A 16,369-nucleotide genomic window follows, 5' to 3' on the forward strand; every position below is an offset into this window, starting at 1 on the left:
AAGTGGCATCTGCAAAACTCAAGCTGCAGCTCCCTACCTTTACCGTATCTGGCTGAAATGAGTGTGACTAGATGTGTGGCTTCACCTTCATGGACAGTACAGAAAATGGTAAAAATACAAATTTATGTAAGGTTATGGATGTTGACATATGTTAAAAAATTTTTATGTGATGTTAATTATTATTAAAGTCTATTTATAGGGCGCCACATGTGGTTTGCGGCGCCGTACAGAGTAGCAGCTGCAACTTCTGTCACCACATCTACTGCAAACTTATGCTAATGCTGCAGCCGATGAGCTGGCTATTGAGATGTACACTGGCTGCAGTTCTAATCCGCCACGATGCACACAAAGGCGCACAATTGAGTAGACATTGGCCGCACCATCAGTGCTCAGAATGTCCAACTGTATTTGGCTGGCAATGTCAGTGGATCTGCATTTTCTGACGCAGACATGCCTGCCGACTCAAGCCAGCTCCTTGTCACTGCCCAGGATTGCATGTGTAAGCAATGAAATACATTATGTAACCCTGTCTTTGTAGAACTTTAGATTGCTTATTTATTAAAAAATTTTAATATACACATTATGCAGCATTTTACACACACGATTTGGGCATACAGTATAGCTGCGTGAAAATATATGCAGATTTCCGCCTGCATTCAGAGTCACCCACTTGTGTAAGTAGCAGTCACCCCTATCAGTGTGTACCCAGTCCTATCCCTGGTACAAAAGATCCATGTGAAAACAGGCATTCTGTATTTATGCTTTCTCACAACTTTGCATAGCCCACTATTCCGTTGACACACCCTCAGAGAACTTTGTCTATTTGAGAATGCCCTGTTATAGCGCAATTAATGCCCCTTCAATAGCAATTTAAGATGCGACTGAATTACTTATTACTCTACATTGTCCGTACTTGTGTATGCATGAGCAGAGCAATAACATACAAGGTACGCTCTGCAAATGGATTTACGTTCAACTCAGCATCAACCCTACAGTGTTTCAGGTACCCTCTACACCCTTGCACCCTTGGTGATCATCTAGGTTCTCCTAACGGTAGTGATATTACATCTGTGACCGCCGACATCAATGCCAGAATTGCGCCCCAGGATGCCATGCGAATGGCATTCTGTAACGCATGCATCAGGGACCAAAGTGTGAGGAGGGCAACTTAGTTCCCCCCGAGCACTATTTGGCTGATCTCTGCAAGTGCAGAGATCATCTGTAGCAGGAGTAACTGATCATCAGTCCCCCCCTGACACATGTTCTGCTGCACGCACTCTGCATGTCGGGGAGGGGGGTCACAACACTGGGGCTTTTTACAAGTGGTGGTTGGTTTATAAAACCCCTCTTCCATCAATACAACACCTCTTGATACCTGTCCCACATCATGTACACTTCCACATACCTGTCCCGCATCATGTAACCCTCCACATACCTGTCCCACATCATGTACACCTCCACATACCTATTCCACATCATTTACACCTCCACATACCTGTCCCACATCATTTACACCTCCACATACCTGTCTCACATCATTTACACCTCCACATACCTGTCTCACATCATTTACACCTCCACATACCTGTCCCACATCATTTACACCTCCACATACCTGTCCCACATCATTTACACCTCCACAAACCTGTCCCACATTATTTACACTTCCACATACCTGTCTCATATCATTTACACCTCCGCATACCTATTCCACATCATTTACATCTCTGCATACATGTCCCACATTATTTACACCTCCACATACCTGTCCTATATCATTTACACCTCTGCATACATGTCCCACATTATTTACACCTCCACATACCTGTCCTATATCATTTAACGATACTGGATTAGAACCTCTATATACCCCTGCCTATACCTTCTAATATCCTACCTATAAACCTCTAATGATGATGCTAATTTGCGTACGCAGTCATACAGTAAATAAATACTTCAGACCTGGAATCTGTAGTTCCAAAGCACAAGTATTATTCAAGTAAAAGTACAGTCAGTTACACGCTATTGATCCAGACACAATTCGGCACAAAGGAATTATACAGACCCAAGTACAGTATACATACGCAGCGCTTCCGGACCAGATGTTAGGCATCAGCAAGAAACCCCTCATCTATCAGCATTCAGCATGAAGACTAAAAACCCAGCGTTTGAGCACACATATTTATACCCCCCAGGAATAGACAAAACAATAGAGACGTTTGTTGCTGATGTCATTGGTTCCCAAGGGGGATACATCTGTTACAGAGCATTTAACAGGCTGATTCAAATAGACCCAACCTGGCCTCTAACAACTGGGGGTCTCTGGATTCCCGCCACATGCAACATCCTAACCGTTGTTCATATTATATACATTTTGTTGCTTGAAGTCTCTGCGGTCCATAAGTCGAGAATACATGATGCGATCTCCATACCGATAATACCGGAATTCTGTTGAAAGAGTACAAAACCAAACACGGCTTACTTAGCATGTATAAAACCTTAGTTACCAAATAATCTTTATTTCACAGCATTTATACTAAGTGAACAAACTTTAATCTTATACCTTAAAGCTTATGGGACCTTGTATGTGAATATGTAATGTGTGAGTATACGGGGTTTGATATAAAGACGCTAGTTAACTGGGGACAGATGCGTGCGCATTTAGCTACTAAACAGCGTTTTCATATAGGATCTTAAGCATTCGCTAATATGCGACTAGTTAACAGCGCAATTGTGCGTATTAATGTGTATATGAGAAATGATGAAAGATGCAATCGCATGGTGCTAATAGTAATATCGCCATATGTACTTAATTGTGAGTTTATCTAAAATGGCGCTTGGGCGGCCATTCGCAAAATGGCGTCTTGCGATCTCATTTACAAGATGGCGTCTTGTGGCCAGTCGCAAGATGGCGTCGCCACGATTCAATTTTAAACTGATCTTGTCTCTGCCAATTATCCACCTTCGACAGTCCACCCTTTGATAGCGAACAACATTCTGTCACAATCTAATTTTAAAGTATAATTTAGGCTTACATTTACATACTATTTAGTGTTATTATGGGATGGCACAAGGTGGTTCTTAATCCATCAATAATGTGTCTCTGAGTGGGGACATAAAACTACTATTATACGCACACCGCGGATCTTGGAAGATCATGTGAAAGGTGTGGGGATGCACCAGTCTTATAAAGGCAGTCTTGAAGGAGAATTGAGACTTTACATTATCTGAGGTGTTTTAAAAATAACATTTCAATTATACATTCTATGTATTTCTAAATATGGTACATTAAATGATGGTATTTCCTAGTTCAGGCTTGTAATGCAGTTCTATATTTACCTCGGCATTCATATTGTCATTTCTGACCACCATCATAGTTTCGTTCTTTCGTTTTACTCTGTTTTTACACTTTCCACACTTCAACACAATAGGAACACATCGGACACATATGCCAATTATTATGATGACGATCAGTATAAGGATCAATAATTTGCCTATGCTGGCTATCACTTCCTGAACCCATTCCCCTAGACCTGAGAACCATTTCACTGGGTTCAGCCATGAAACCCATCCTTCTATCTTTTCCCCTACTTCAGCCACTGAAGCGTTATGGTTCTTACGAAACTACCATTTTAGCTGCAGAATTTCATCCTTGTTTCGGTCTATCACCTCCTTGGGGTCGCTAATATCATTGGTGACGTAGGTGCAACAGTTTACTCCAAACTGGGTGGCTAACGTTACGCAATACCCTCCAGTAACAGCAGTTAAATAATTCCACACTAGCCTGTGTTGCACCAGCTCTTTCTTGTACGCTTGCAATTCTCTCCCTATATACCTGAATGTGTCATCGTACATCTCGGTGATATTATCTATCAATTTAGCAAGTTCCTGAATATATCTAAAATGTAATGTACCCCGAGCAATCCTGGTGGGATCCAATGCGACTAAAACTTGAAAGCCAGTTGTCTCACTGATTAACTGAGTGGCTTTATGCACGTCACCAGGTGTCATATTTCTTTTGCCTCTGTGTTCATATCACGTGTGAAGATATGGTAATGGTGTGTTCTTATGTATACCAAGCATTTCAACATGTGTGAGGGTCATAACTTCTGGGACTACTCTTCCCAGGTAACACAAACCTTCGGAACTCGGGGAGAGCCACTTATACGCTTTTCTTCCACATATAAAATATACATTATCAGGAAGAACATAAGGGATGGTATGCATCATTATCAGTAAGCACATTTCTCTTGCAAACAATCCTATTTCTGGGTCTTCCATCTGGTCCATGCAAGTCTCTGGCTGTATTATTTTAGCACAATAACCATCTGGCACCTTACCAATAATTTTTTTGGTGGAACTCAATGTATACCGAAACCTAAAATGTTTCCCACCAGATTTAATTGAGCGTAACAGATCATGGTTTATGGACTCATTATCAGCTCTTTGTGAGAAGGTCATCGTCTGATTATTCCCTGTCACTTCCCAACTCCCGGGTTTATTGGGGTTGGTTATGTTTAAACACAAAATTGATCTATCTACTTGGAATTGATAGAGTTTGAAATGAGGTGGTTTGGATGAGAGGAACTTTCCATCCAATGTTTTCCCTTTCTGTAATTCTAAAATTTCCGTGATATTCAGCGGAAATGGCACCAACCCTACGTTATGCTGTCCCTGTGGCACGTGTGAACACACCCAGCAATCAGTTTGATTTAACACTTTGCCTACCATGCTATGATAATCCTTTAAAGGATACCCACCCCAGTACAGGTTATATTTAGGTTGGCACCGTTGGATACAGTTCTCATCAACTAGGGACCCACATAGCTCACAAATACAGGAATCTTCAGTCGATAAACCTCCACACCGTCCCTGAGTATCTGGAATGACAGCTCTCTTAACAATAACAGTACTAAGATTGGTCAGACACTCCCCTGATTGGCCTTGCACTCCTTCTGACTCCACTGCATCAGCACTGCCATCAGCTCCCATTTCTTCAATCGATCTCCCATCACAGAAACTGGATTTTCCCGAACCGGCCAGGATGGTGAACACTCTAAAAGAGAATATGAAAATGAACACAGCAGGACCTGCAAATTTCTCTCAGTTCAGGTATCTCACTACGACCTTTTCAATCCTCCCGGAACAAGCTCGCGAGTGACAGGTCCACGCTATCAGCCTTTTCTCCGACTTGTTTCTCCACCGGTTGATTGACCTTTTTGCAGTGAGTGAAATGGACCCAGGTATCTCTCTCGGCCACCTTCAAAGATGTAGTACTTGTCAGCGGCACCTGGTATGGACCTTCCTACCGATCAGTCAAACAACCTGAACGCAAGAAATTTCTGATCATAACATATTCTCCTGGTTCAACATCATGACAGTTAGTTTCAGGCAAATCATGGGACAACAATTTCAGTTTCTGCTGCTGTTGTTTTAACTGCTTACTCATTGATATAAGATACTTTACAGTTACCTCGTTGTTACCCTTCAGGTCTTCCTGTGGACTTATAATCAAATGAGGTTGTCTACCGAACAGTATTTCAAATGGGGACAGATTTAGAGGAGGTCTAGGAGTGGTCCTTATGCTATGTAGGACCAAAGGTAATGCTTCTGGCCATCCTAGTCCAGTCTCTGTCATGATTTTACTTAACTTATTTTTAATAGTCCCATACATCCTCTCTACCTTGGCAATGGCTTGCGGTCGGTAGGGGGTGTGAAGTCGGCTATTAATACCCATCAGCTTACACATATTTTGAAAAACATCACCTGTGAAATGAGTACCCCTGTCACTCTCGATGATTTTAGGGATACCGTACCTGCATACAAATTCCTGAACTATTTTCTTGGCAGTAAACGTAGCAGTATTAGTGGCCGCTGGGTAGGCCTCAACCCAATTAGAAAATACATCCGTGCACACTAATAAATTTTTAAGGTTCCTGCAGGGTGGTAATTGGATGAAATCAATTTGTATCACCTGGAAAGGTCCATCAGTCGGTGGAATGTGGGACGGTTCGGTAGGGATAGCTTTCCCTATGTTCTTCCTCAAGCAGGTCAGACAGGACATTGCTATCTTTTCTGCTTGTGAAGAAAAACCTGGTGTACACCAGTATGCTCTCACCAACTTGCACATACCTTGTTTTCCTAGATGAGTCAGACCGTGTGCTGCCTCAGCCAGGCTGGGGTAATATGCCTTGGGGGCTACTGGCTTACCTTGTCCGTCCCTCCAGAGCCCGGAGGACTCTTGCCCACATTCCTTGGACTTCCAAATGGATTTTTCCTGAATTGAACACAAATTTTCCATCTCAATTAATTTCAGCATATCAATTATTTGGAAAGACATAATTTTTTTAAGTGGGGAAAACATTTTAACCCTGCTGCCCATTTTGCAGCTTCATCTGCTCTGTTGTTGCCCAGTGACACCGGATCATCCTCACATGTATGGGCTTTGCATTTAATTACTGCCACCGCTTTGGGCAGTTGGATTGCTTCTAAAAGATGTTTTATGTGTCAGGAATGTGCAACTGGTGTGCCTGCTGCTGTCATAAAATTTCTCAGACGCCATAGAGCCCCGAAATCGTGCACCACCTCGAACGCATACCTCAAGTCAGTGTAAATGTTAGCAGATTTGCCTGCTGCCAGTTCACACGCTCTAGTTAGTGCTACTAACTCTGCCACCTGGGCTGAATGAGTAGGACCAAGAGGCTTAGCTTCTATGATGTCTGTGTCATTTACAACAGCATAACCTGTACATAATTCACCTGTGTCTGTTTGTCTATGACAACTCCCATCCGTATAAAAAGTCACATCCACATTCTCTAAAGGTGTGTCCTGTATGTCAGGTCTAGCAGTAAAGGTCTGATTCAGATATGTCATACAATCGTGCGTATCATTATGTCTGCTGAACTCACCTCCCGCCAGCAACTCGTCTCATTCCACCCTTTGTACATCATGTTGTACATATAGTAAATACGTTGCTGGATTCAGCGTGCTGCAACGTTTAACAATGATGTTTGCGGGTGCGATTAGAGCTAGTTCCCATTTGGTAAACCTAGCTGAAGAGACGTGTCTGGTTTGAGCTGAGTTCAACAGAGCAGATACAGCATGGGGAGTGTAGACAATCATATCATGATCCAGTACTACGTCCTCACTTTTACTCACCAATAGAGCGGTAGCTGCTACACTTCTCAAACAAGTGGGGAGTGATCTTGCTACAGTGTCCAATTGGGCACTGTAGTATGCTACGGGCCTACTGGCATCACCATGTTTTTGTGTAAGGACACCTGCAGCACAACCATCGGCTTCCATACAATACAAATCAAAAGGTTTTTCATAATCAGGTATTCCCAATGCAGGAGCTTTTGTCAGACTATCCTTAAGATTAAGAAAAGCCTGCTCTGTTTCCTCTGTGTGTATGACACGATCGGGCTTTGAGGAAGAGACTAATTCCTGTAAAGGCAAGGCCAAAATAGAAAAACCTGGGATCCACATTCTACAGTATCCACACATTCCCAAGAAGGTACGAATTTGCTGTTGATTCTACGGCAGTGTCATGTTTTGTATGGCCTGGATTCTATCATTTGTTAGATGTTGTAACCCCTGGGTTAGGCAGTGTCCCAAATATTTTACTCTGGATTGGCATGGCTGTAGTTTGTCCTTAGCCACCTTGTGTCCTGTATGCGAGAGATGAAGTAACAAAAGTTTAGTATCATTCAAACATGACATAAACGAGTCAGAACATAGCAATAAATCGTCCACATATTGAATTAGAACAGATCCATTGGCAGGTTGGAAAGATTGTAAACAGTCGTGCAATGCCTGGGAGAAGATACTGGGGCTGTCTATGAAACCTTGGGGTAACCGTGTCCATGTATATTGTACACCTCTGTATGTAAATGCGAATAGATACTGACAGTCAATGACAGTGAAATGGGTTGCATTTGGTGGGATCTGCATCAGGATGACAGCTGGATTTGGCACTACAAGGAATTGGCTCTCTACTACCTTATTAACACCTCTAAGATCTTGTACCAGCCTATAACCCCTCCCACCACTCTTCTTCACTGGAAAGATGGGACTGTTGGCTACACTAGCTGTACAAACTAAAATTCCCTGTTGCAATAATCGCTCAATTATTGGAAAAACCCCTAGTTCTACCTCCTGTTTTAGTGGGTACTGGGGAATTTTTGGAGCTTGCCTACCGCTTTTTAAAATTACCATTACAGGGCTTACGTTTGCTATTAATCCAGTGTCCTGTCCATCTTTAGTCCAAAGGGAATCTAGAATTTGGGACAACATTTCATCTACCTGAGATGGATTTTCATTTAAACTTGTAGAGTGATACATTATCCTTTGGGTAGTGTCCAATATATCCCGCACCTCGTGTGCAACTTTCTCTGGGATATCTAAAAATACACCATCAGGGGTGCAATATATAACACATCCCATCTTACATAACAAGTCTCTGCCCAGTAGGTTAGTAGGAGCCGCAGCAGCCAGGAGAAAAGAATGCCTGGTATGCAACGGCCCAATAGTAACCTCCGTGGACTTTGTTAAAGGATAATGTTCCACTTTACCTGTTACACCCATTGTTGGTACTATCTTGTTGGTCACCTGTAAATTAATGGGAGATTTCATCACTGACCTGGTCGCCCCTGTGTCTACAAGAAAAGGATATTCAGTACCAGCTACATCAACCATCATGACCGGTTCTTCCCTAGTACTTCCCGTTAACCTATCTGTAGACTACAAGTATGACCTGACCCCTAGCGTTGGCTGCCATTCTCCAATAAAGCATTTACGGCCACAATTGGAACTGGTGTCTGCTGAACATTTGCTGGCCTCTGTGCATATCCCTTATGGGGATAGCCAGGTCTTCCCTGATTTGGGGTTCGTACTCGTTTTACTGTACAGTTTCTGCTTAAGTGTCCTGTTTGCTTACAATTAAAACATGTCAGTGAATCGGGTAATATGTGTTGTTGTGAGGTTTGAGCAGAGGGTAAAGGTGGTGGATATGGGTAAGGATAGGGAGGGTAAGGATATTGTGGGGGATATGAGTATGGGACCTGTGGTTGTATTGGGTTAGTGGAATAGAGCTGTGTTTGTTGTTGCGTGGGGTTAGTGAGGGTATATAACTGTTCAGGTGTAAGTGTGTGTGTAGATGCAAGTGTGTCTACTGGCTGTGATGTTACCGTCATTCCCTCCAGAGCTTGGATACTGACAGCCATTAGTTTTTCGCAATAATCTTCTGCAGTCTCACTCTCTTTTTGCTTAATGGTGAAAATTTTATTCCAGTTAACTACTACTGGAAAATATATACCCAATTGAGTTACAATGCGGGAAATGTTACCTTGGTTTACTTGGTCTGTTAAGGGAATGTCACCATCGAATACACAATCCGTGATAAATTTTGTCACGTCGGTATTGCGTGGTAGACAGGCCCTTAACACCACACGCCAATCTTTATTAGTGGGCTCATGTGAACTACCCAAATTTCTCAAAAATCTTTGACATTTGGCTAGTTCCTTTTTGGGATTGGGGAAATTATTTATGATGGAATTTAGTTCTGCTGTTGTCCAAGGACAATGCATTACCACTTCCCTCATGGGCACTATACCGTTCGCATCTGCATTTCCATTCGGAACGGTTATTGTCCGAATGGGATGCAGACCGGTAGCGCTGCTACCTTTGACCTGGTTACCTGGCTGGGGGTTTAATCTGCTGCTGCTGCGTATGGTATGAACAACTTCCTCTACGGGTGCAGAGGGTGTTAGCACTTCCCTTGCTGTTACCGATGGAGATGGCGGAACCACCCGTGATTGTGGTGATGCAGCATCTATCATTTGCACAGCATGGGAAATGGAAGACAGTACAATAGGCTCATCATCCACATCATAAACATTTTCTTTATGGTTGCTTAAGAGAGGGTACAAATTGCTTGTTAAATTTTTATGGGTATTTTTGGTAACTGTACTTGCACCTCCATTCACATAAGGCGGGGGAGGTGAGCATGAACTGCTGGCAATACTCTCCACAATGCTACCTTGCCGCACATGCGCGCCATTTTGCGGCTCGCCCGTATTGCAATTTAGCGTCGCGGATGTACTCTCTGGCAATGGGCTCGCGACGCTAGTTTGCGTCGTTTGCACATTTTTAAGCCACGCATCCCCTTCATGCTGCCACAATTTTAAACATTCATAATATTTAACCTTTTTCTCTTGGGAGCGCATCAAACTGATGTGATCCCGGACATTATCTAAAACATCTTTATCAAAACTACCAATTCTGGGAAACGGTCTAACACTCTTCATCGTCATTTTAAACCATACATCACAATACCTTATTGTACCGTACTTAGTATGTATAATACGACGAGCCGATCCGATCGGCGCCTCCATTAGCAGCACATCATTGTCTAACATCTGTACAGTTTGCGCGGCTCCCATTCTGAGACAAAATCCTACGCTTTTCAATAAGGATTTAAACTGGTGAAAGACAATCAAGATACTTTCACTTACCTGTGGATGATTTAAGACGGCGGTGCCCACACACCTGGATAAGATTTGAAAAAGGCAACTTCCACACCCGGATAAGATTTAGTAAGGCAACTTCCACACCTATGGAAGTTTGTATGTCGGCTACTTCCACGCACCTCTCTACAACAAAGACAACATGTACACCTGCTACTGTGTATAGAACGGTGAAGCTACTTACCGAGCAGCTAGACTAACCCTTGCACCTAGCCCTTAAGGATCATATGATACCCTTAACTTTGTTCAACAAATACTCACTTTTTCCTGCGCAGAAAATTACACATTAACCCAGATATTGATAACAATTGAAAAATGTAAACCTCAATGGCTTTGTTTAAACACGTGGCGGCACATCCGGAAGTACGTATACGTTATTGTGCGACCAGTCGCATACACAATAATGCGACTACCACACAACCGTATGACAACCTCTTTTAGCTGCGTATGCAAAAGTGCGTCTTTGCTGTGCGCAAAACTGCGACTCAGCCGCGTACTCAATACTGCGGCACCCCTTTAAACGTTAGGTTCTATCAACAAAGGAAAACAAACTTTTTCCTCTCTTTTCCCTGGATTCTAGTCAGCTTCCTTGGCTCACACGGAAACGTATAACGATCTTTCAGCACAAAGCGGTTGCTGGTAAACCCTGCATGTGGCCACTCCATCCTTTGCTGAGATATCGATAGCCGTATGTACCGTGTGAGTAGGTAAATTAATTCACTATGAGCCCCCAACTAACGATACTGGATTAGAACCTCTATATACCCCTGCCTATACCTTCTAATATCCTACCTATAAACCTCTAATGATGACGCTAATTTGCGTACGCAGTCATACAGTAAATAAAGACTTCAGACCTGGAATCTGTGGTTCCAAAGCACAAGTATTATTCAAGTAAAAGTACAGTCAGTTACACGCTATTGATCCAGACACAATTTGGCGCAAAGGAATTATACAGACCCAAGTACAGTATACATACGCAGCGCTTCCGGACCAGATGTTAGGCATCAGCAAGTAACCCCTCGTCTATCAGCATTCAGCATGAAGACTAAAAACCCAGCGTTTGAGCACACATATTTATACCCCCCAGGAATAGACAAAACAATAGAGACGTTTGTTGCTGATGTCATTGGTTCCAAAGGGAGATACATCTGTTACAGAGCGTTTAACAGGCTGATTCAAATAGACCCAACCTAGCCTCTAACAACTGGGGGTCTCTGGATTCCCGTCACATGCAACATCCTAACAGTTGTTCATATTATATACATTTTGTTGCTTGAAGTCTCTGCGGTCCATAAGTTGAGAATGTATGATGCGATCTCCATACCGATAATACCGGAATTCTGTTGAAAGAGTACGCATCAGTACAAAGCCAAACACGGCTTACTTAGCATGTATAAAACCTTAGTTACCAAATAATCTTTATTTCACAGCATTTATACTAAGTGAACAAACTTAAATCTTATACCTTAAAGCTTATGGGTCCTTGTATGTGAATATGTAATGTGTGAGTATACGGGGTTTGATATAAAGACGCTAGTTAACTGGGGACAGATGCGTGCGCATTTAGCTACTAAACAGCGTTTTCATATAGGATCTTATGCATTCGCTAATATGCGACTAGTTAACAGCGCAATTGTGCGTATTAATGTGTATATGAGAAATGATGAAAGATGCAATCGCATGGTGCTAATAGTAATATCGCCATATGTACTTAATTGTGAGTTTATCTAAAATGGCGCTTGGGCGGCCATTCGCAAAATGGCGTCTTGCGATCTAGTTTGCAAGATGGCGTCTTGCGGCCAGTCGCAAGATGACGTCACCGCGATTCAATTTTAAACTGATCTTGTCTCAGCCAATTATCCAGCTTCGACACATTTATACCTCTGCATACCTGTCCCACATTACTTACACCTCCACATACCTGTCCTATATAATTTACACCTCTGCATACCTATCCCACATTATTTACACCTCCACATACCTGTCCTATATCATTTACACCTCTGCATACATGTCCCACATTATTTACACCTCCACATACCTGTCCCACATCATTTACAACTCCACATACCTGTCCTGCATTATTTACACCTCCACATACCTGTCCTACATTATTTAAACCTCCACCTCCCTGTCTCACATCATTTACACCTCCACCTACCTGTTCCACATCATTTTCACCTCCACATACCTGTACCACATCATTTATACCTCCACATACCTGTGTCACATCATTTACACCTCCACATACCTGTCCTGCATTATTTAAACCTCCACCTACCTGCCCCACATCATTTACACCTCCACATACCTGTCCCACATTATTTACACCTCCACATACCTGTCCCACATCATTTACAACTCCACTTACCTGTCCTGCATTATTTACACCTCCACATCCCTGTCCTGCATTATTTACACCTCCACATACCTGTCCTGCATTATTTACACCTCCACATACCTGTCCTGCATTATTTACACCTCCGCATACTTGTCCCACATCATTTACACCTCCACATACTTGTCCCACATCATTTACACCTCCACATACTTGTCTCACATCATTTACACCTCCACATATCTGTCCCACATCATTTACACCTCCACATACCTGTCCCACATCATTTACACCTCCACATACCTGTCCTGCATTATTTACACCTCCACATACCTGTCCTGTATTATTTAAACCTCCACATACTTGTCCCACATCATTTACACCTGCGCATACCTGTCCCACATCATGTAACCCTCCACATACCTGTCCCACATCATGTACACCTCCACATACCTTTCCCACATCATGTAACCCTCCATATACCTGTCCCACATCATGTACACCTCCACATACCTGTCCTATATTATTTACATTTATACATACCTGTCCCACATAATTTACACCTCTGCATACCTGTCCCAGTTCATTTACACATCCACATACTTGTTCTACATCATTTACACCTCTGCATACCTGTCCCACATCATTTACACCTCCACAAACCTGTCCCACATCATTTACACCTCCACATACCTGTCCTATATCGTTTACACCTCTGCATACACGTCCCACAGTATTTACACCTCCACATACCTGTCCCACATCATTTACACCTCCACATACTTGTCTCACATCATTTACACCTCCACATATCTGTCCCACATCATTTACACCTCCACATACCTGTCCCACATCATTTACACCTCCACATACCTGTCCCACATCATTTACACCTCCACATACCTGTCCTATATTATTTACATTTATACATACCTATTCCACATCATTTACACCTCCACATACCTGTCCCACATCATTTACACCTCCACATACCTGTCCTATATCATTTACACCTCCACATACCTTCCCCACATCATTTACACCTCCACATACCTGTCCTATATTATTTACATTTATACATACCTATTCCACATCATTTACACCTCCACATACCTGTCCCCACATCATTTACACCTCCACATACCTGTCCCACATCATTTACACCTCCACATACCTGTCCCACATCATTTACACCTCCACATACCTGTCCTATATAACTTACACCTCCACATACCTGTCCCACATCATTTACACCTCCACATACCTGTCCTATATCATTTACACCTCCACATACCTGTCCCACATTATTTACATCTATGCATACGTGTTCCACATTATGTACATCTATGCATACGTGTCCCACATTATTTACTCTTCCACATACCTGTCCTATATCATTTACACCTCCACATACCTGTCTCACATCATTTACACCTCTGCATACCTGTCCCACATTATTTACATCTATGCATACATTTACCACATTATTTACACCTCCACATACCTGTGCTATATTGTTTACACCTCTGCATACCTGTCCCACATTATTTATACCTCCACATACCTGTCCCACATCATTTACACATCCACATACCTATCCCATACCACTTACACTCCCACGTACCTGTCCCACATCATTTACACCTCCATATACCTGTCCTCCATTATTTAAACCTCCACCTACCTGCCCCACATCATTTACACCTCCACATACCTGTCTCACATCATTTACATCTCCACATACCTATCCCATACCACTTACATTCCCACGTAGCTGTCCCACAGCATTTACACCTCCACATACTTGTCCTACATCATTTACACCTCCACATACTTGTCCTACATCATTTACACCTCCACATACCTGCCCCACATCATTTACACCTCCATATACCTGTCCTCCATTATTTAAACCTCCACCTACCTGCCCCACATCATTTACACCTCCACATACCTGTCTCACATCATTTACATCTCCACATACCTATCCCATACCACTTACATTCCCACGTAGCTGTCCCACAGCATTTACACCTCCACATACCTGCCCCACATCATTTACACCTCCACATACTTGTCCTACATCATTTACACCTCCACATACTAGTCCTACATCATTTACACCTCCACATACTTGTCCTACATCATTTAACTATTTATTGAGCTTTTTAGAGAAATTCACCTGAAAACTAACATGTCTTTATTGGCCAAATTATGCTAGATAAACCCCTCCAAGTCAATGATTGGCAGGTTTGTACCATAGGTTCTGCACTGTGTGCCTGATTCAGCAAGGAACGCAGTTGCTTATACGTACGCAATCATTTGATTGTTGCGTACTGCGTATGCATTGCAGTGTGCGAACTAGCCACTGCGATTGGGACTGCAATCATAGAGTCTAAGCAGACCCATGGTAGAGTGATTGACAGGAAGTGCCATTTGTTGGTGGTCACGGGGGGGGGGGGTGGTCGGGCAAACGCAGTCGTGCCAGTGTGTTTCAACGCAGTTGCATGGGTGTGCACAAATTAGCCACTGCGATACCATACGCAGCCTGAGGCCTCATAGCGTGCGCTAAAGTAAGCAATTCCTGAGTGAGGTCTAAGCTTCATTAACTGTCCGATGTTACTCGGTGTTACTGATTGTTTCTGTATGCTGGCCAAGTACACGGATGTGAGTAAGGGAAAGTGGGCATCCTTATGTCAGGCTGCTTTCGCAATACAAATGCAAACATTTCCATATCACCGCTGATATTAGCAACTGCGTTGTGAGCATATAAGCAGAATAGCGATCCATGCTGAATCAGGCCCTGCGCAGGGGCAGAACTATGGGAGACAATGGAGGCGCTTGCCGCCGGGCTCCAACTCTGAAGGGGCACCTCCTCCATTGTCCACAACATATTCACTTCCAGTTAGGGTTGTATCTATGTACCCGGAGTGTACCATCACGGCTTCCCAATACATGGCACCCCTTCCCGGCACTTGAGAAGCCACCATACACTAGTGGAGAGCTCCTTATCAGACCATCAACTGCTGCCTTCATCTATCTTTCTAGAGCTTGTCTGCATGCAGTTTGCTACATTACAGTGTCAGCGGCTGTGACGGGGGGGGGGGGGGGGCACCAAATTATAACTTGCCTCCGGGCATCTGGGATGGCCACTGGCCCTGCGTCCTGACACTTTTACCTAAAAAAGAAAACATTTTCCCTATCTTTTCACCTGCTCAGGTGTGAATTTCCTGGGAAAAAGCAATGCGAGCTTGGAATTGCAATGAAATTTACTGTGTGTGTTTCCCGTGAGAACAACTCACAGGACCCAACTTGCACCTAATTGGATTGACCCCTTGATATGTTGCAGAGTGCAAGATGTTCTTCCCTGTTATCAGTCTCTAATAACCTCTGTGCAGTATGTTTCATACAAGTATAGGGCCTGATTCAGCAAGGATCGCTATTCTGCTTACACGCACGCAATGCAGTTGCTAATATCAGAGGGGATATGCAAATGTTTGCA

The 16,369-nt window shown here is 43.1% G+C and overlaps 1 protein-coding gene across 5 annotated transcripts in view; it reads left to right on the plus strand.

Annotated features, from left to right (window-relative positions):
• Positions 1-16,369, plus strand: part of ARMH4 (armadillo like helical domain containing 4) — a 348,598-nt gene that overhangs the window by 302,109 nt on the left and 30,120 nt on the right. The window lies entirely within an intron of this gene.

This window comes from Taudactylus pleione, unplaced genomic scaffold (assembly GCF_031769625.1).
Source record: "Taudactylus pleione unplaced genomic scaffold, aTauple2 ptg000707l, whole genome shotgun sequence".
NCBI lineage: Eukaryota > Metazoa > Chordata > Amphibia > Anura > Myobatrachidae > Taudactylus > Taudactylus pleione.